Genomic DNA, 5,046 nt, shown 5'->3' with positions numbered 1-5,046 from the left:
TTTATTTCTGCTCTGATCTTTATGATTTCTTTCCTTCTGCTAACTTTGGGTTTTGTTTGTTCTTCTTTCTCTAGTTCCTTTAGGTGTAAGGTTGGATTGTTTATTTGAGATTTTTCTTGTTTCTTGAGGTAGGCTTGTATTGCTATAAGCTTCCCTCTTTGAACTCTTTTTCCTGAATCCCATAGGTTTTGGATTGTCATGTTTTCATTGTCATTTGTCTCTAGGTATTTTCTGATTTCCTCTTTGATTTCTTCAGTGATTTCTTGGTTATTTAGTAACGTATTGTTTAGCCTCCATTTGTTTGTGTTTTTTACATTTTTTCCCCTGTAATTGATTTCTAATATCACAGCATTGTGGTCAGAAAAGATGCTTGATATGATTTCAATTTTCTTAAATTTACTGAGGCTTGATTTCTGCTCCAAGATGTGATCTATCCTGGAGAATGTTCTGTGCGCACTTGAGAAGAAAATACAATCTGCTGTTTTTGGATGGACTGTCCTAGAAATATCAATTAAATCTATCTGCTCTCTTGTGTCATTTAAAGCTTGTGTTTCCTTATTAATTTTCTGTCTGGATGATCTGTCCATTGATGTAAGTGAGGTGTTAAAGTCCCCCACTATTATACTCCTCTTTCATAGCTGTTAGCAGGTGCCTTATGTTTTGAGGTGCTCGTATGTTGGGTGAATATATATTTATAATTGTTATATCTTCTTGGATTGATCCCTTGATCATTATGTAGTGTCCTTCCTTGTCTCTTGTAACATTCTTTATTTTAAAGTCTATTTTATCTGATATGAGTATTGCTACTCCAGCTTTCTTTTGATTTCCATTTGCGTGGAATATCTTTTTCCATCCCCTCACTTTCAGTCTGTATGTTTCCCTAGGTCTGAAGTGGGTCTCTTGTAGACAGCATATAGATGGGTCTTGTTTTTGTATCCATTCAGCAAGTCTGTGTCTTTTGGTTGGAGCATTTAATCCATTCATGTTTAAGGTAATTGTTGATATGTATGTTCCTATGACCATTTTCTTAATTGTTTTGGGTTTGTTTTTGTAGGTCCTTTTCTTCTCTTGTGTTTCCCACTTAGAGAAGTTCCTTTAGCATTTGTTGTAGAGCTGGTTTGGTGGTGCTGAATTCTCTTAGCTTTTTGTCTGTAAATCTTTTGAGTTCTCCATCAAATCTGAATGAGCTCCTTGCCGGGTAGAGTAATCTTAGTTGTAGGTTCTTCCCTTTTATCACTTGAAATATGTCATGCTACTCCCTTCTGGCTTGTAGAGTTTCTGCTGAGAAATCAGCTGTTAACCTTATGAGAGTTCCCTTGTATGTTATTTGTCATTTTTCTCTTGCTGCTTTCAATAATTTTTCTTTGTCTTTAATTTTTGCCAATTTGATTATTATGTGTCTCGGCATTTTTCTCCTTGGGTTTATCCTGTATGGGACTCTCTGCGCTTCCTGGACTTGGGTGGCTATTCCTTTCCCATGTTAGGGAAGTTTTTAACTATAATCTCTTCAAATATTTTCTTGGGTCCTTTCTCTCTCTCTTCTCCTTCTGGGACCCCTATAATGCGAATGTTAGTGCATTTAATGTTGTCACAGAGGTCTCTTAGGCTGTCTTCATTTCTTTTCATTCTTTTTTCTTTATTCTGTTCCGCAGCTGTGAATTCCACCATTCTGTCTTCCAGGTCACTTATCCATTCTTCTGCCTCAGTTATTCTGTTTTTGATTCCTTCTAGTGTAGTTTTCATTTCAGTTATTGTATTGTTCATCTCTGTTTGTTTGTTGTTTAATTCTTCTAGGTCTTTGTTAAACATTTCTTGCATCTTCTCTATCTTTGCCTCCATTCTTTTTCTGAGGTCCTGGATCATCTTCACTATCATTATTCTGAATTCTTTTTCTGGAAGGTTGCCTATCTCCACTTCATTTAGTTGTTTTTCTGGGGTTTTATCTTGTTCCTTCATCTGGTACATAGCCCTCTGCCTTTTCATCTTGTCTATCTTTCTGTGAATGTGGTTTTTTTCCCACAGGCTGCAGGACTGTAGTTCTTCTTGCTTCTGCTGTCTGCCCTCTGGTGGATGAGGCTATCTAAGAAGCTTGTGCAAGTTTCCTGATGGGAGGGACTGGTGGTGGGTAGAGCTGACTGTTGCTCTGGTGGCAGAGCTCAGTAAAACTTTAATCTGCTTGTCTGCTGATGGGTGGGGCTGGGTTCCCTCCCTGTTGGTTATGTGGTCTGAGGCAATGCAACACTGGAGCCTACCTAGGCTCTTTGGTGGGTCTAATGGCGGACTCTGGGAGGGCTCATGCCAAGGAGTACTTCCCAGAACTTCTGCTGTCAGTGTCCTTGTCCTCACGATGAGACACAGCCACCTCCTGCCTCTGCAGGAGACCCTCCAACAATGACAGTTAGGTCTGGTTCAGTCTCCTATGGGGTCACTGCTCCTTCCCCTGGGTCCCGATGCGCACACTACTTTGTGTGTGTCCTCGAAGATTGGAGTCTCGTTTCTCCCAGTCCTGTAGAAGTCCTGCAATCAAATCCCACTAGCCTTCAAATTCTGATTCTCTAGGAATTCCTCTTCCCGTTGCCAGACCCCCAGGTTGGGAAGCCTGACATGGGGCTCAGAATCTTCACTCCAGTGGGTGGACTTCTGTGGTATAAGTGTTCTCCAGTTTGTGAGTCACCCACCCAGCAGTTATGGGATTTGATTTTGTTGTGATTGCACCCCTCCTACTGTCTCCTTGTGGCTTCACCTTTGTCTTTGGATGTGGGGTATCTTTTTTGGTGAGTTCCAGTGTCTTCCTGTTGATGATTGTTGAGCAGTTACTTGTGATTCCAGTGCTCTCGCAAGAGGAAGTGAGAACACGTCCTTCTACTCTGCCATCTTGAAACAATCTCACCTGTGCTTTGTCAGAAAAAAATTTATCAGAAAAAAATTGCTTAGAAGTGGACCAGCTGGGAATTCCCTGGCAGTCCAGTGGTTAGGACTCAGTGCTCTCACTGTCTTGGGCCTGAGTTAGATCCCTGGTCAGGGATCTAAAATCCCACAAGCCTTACAGTGCAGCCAAAAAATAAATAAGTAAAATATAGATTAAGAAGTGAAAAAAAAAAAGTGGACTGGCTCAATTCAAACCCATGTTGTTTAAGGGTCAACTGTACTTTCACATTAGTCTCTAATAAATTTACACATTTAAAAAGTACAGATAGATTATAAGCCTTTTTAAAAAATTGAAATATGTTTGACATACAATATTATGTTAGTTTCCGGTGTACTACATAGTGATTTGACATTTGCATACATTATGAAATGGTCAGTGTGGTAAGTCTAGTAGCCATGTGTTCCCATGCAAAGTTAGTAAAATATTATTGCCCATATACCTTATGCTGTATATTACAACACTGTGGCTCATTTATTGTACAACTGGAGGTTCATACCTCTCAGTCCCCTTCACCTATTTTGCCCCACCCCATCCCCTTCCCCTCTGGCAACTACCCATTTGTTCTTTGTATCTATGCATCTGTTTTTATTTTCTTTTGTTTGTTTTGTTTTTTAGATTCCACATACAAGTGACATCATGCAGTATTTTTCTTTCTCTGACTTATTTCACTTAGCATAATGCCCTCTAGATCCATCCATGTTGTTGAAAATGGCAAGTTTTTTTTTTTTTTTTTTGGTGGCTGAGTAATATTTCACATCTTCTTTTTCCATTCATCTATCCATGGACACTTAAGTTGCTTCCATATCTTGGCTACTGTAAATAATGCTGCAATGAATATTGGTGTGTATATAACTTTTCAAATTAGTTTTTTCTTTTCTTGGGTAAATATCCAGAAGTGAAATTGCTGGATCAAATGGCAGCTCTCTTTTTAATTTTTTGAGGAATCTTCAAACTGTTTTCCATACTGGCTGTACCAATTTACAATCCCACCAACAGTGCATGCGGGTTCCCTCTTCTCTACGTGCTCACCAACACTCACTAGTTGTTGTCCTTTTGATGATAGCCATTCTGACAAGTGTGAGGTGTTATCTCACGTCGTTTTGATTTTCATTCCCCTGATGATTAGTCATGTTGAGCATCTTTTCATGTGTCTTTGGCCATCTGTATGTCTTCTTTGGAGAAATGTCTATTCAGGACCCCTGCCCATTTTAAAATCAGGTTTTTTTTTGATGTTGAGGGTTTTTTTGATTTTTTGTTTTTCTGGCCACACCTTGCAGCTTGTGGGATCTTAGTTCCCTGACCAGGGATCAAACCCAGGCCCTCAGAAGTGAAAGCACAGAGTCCTAACCATTGGACCGCCAGGGAATTCCCTGATGTTGAGTTTTATGAGTTCTTTGTATATTTTGGATATTAACCTTTTATTGGATATATAATTTGCAAATATCTTCTCCCATTCAGTAGGCTGCCTTTTTGTTTTGATAGTTTTCTTTGCGGTGAAAAACTTTTTAGTTTGATGTAGTTCCATTTATTTATTTTCACTTTTGTTTCCCTTCCTGAGGAGACAGAACCAACCCCCACCCCCCCACCCCAAATTGCTAAGACCATTGTCAAAGAGTGTACTGACTATGTATTCTTCTAGGAGTTTTATGATTTCAGGTCTTACATTTAAGTCTTTAATCCATTTTGAGTTTACTTTTGTATATGGTTTATTTCTGGGCTCTCTATTCTGATCCATTGATCTATGTGTCTGCTTTTGTGCCAGTACAATACTGTTTAGATTACTATGGCTTTGTTGTACAGTTGAAATCAGAACACATGATACCTCCAGGTTTGTTCTTCTTTCTCAAGATTGCTTTGGCTATTCGGGGTCTTTTATGTTTCCGTACAAATTTTAGAATTATTTGTTCTAGTTGCTTTCAAGTTTTAACAATTCCGAATAAAGCTGCTATAAACGTTCATGCAAGTTTTATGTAGACATAAGTTTTCAAGTCATTTGGGTAAATACCAAAGAGTGTGTTTATTGAAACGTATGGTAAGAGTATGTTTAGTTTTGTAAAAAACTGCCAAACTGCCTTCCAAAGTCTCTGTACCATTTTGCATTACCATCACAATGAGTG

The sequence above is a fragment of the Balaenoptera acutorostrata genome, chromosome 9, assembly GCF_949987535.1.
Source record: "Balaenoptera acutorostrata chromosome 9, mBalAcu1.1, whole genome shotgun sequence".
In the NCBI taxonomy this organism is placed as follows: domain Eukaryota; kingdom Metazoa; phylum Chordata; class Mammalia; order Artiodactyla; family Balaenopteridae; genus Balaenoptera; species Balaenoptera acutorostrata.
This window is presented reverse-complemented; position numbering follows the sequence as displayed.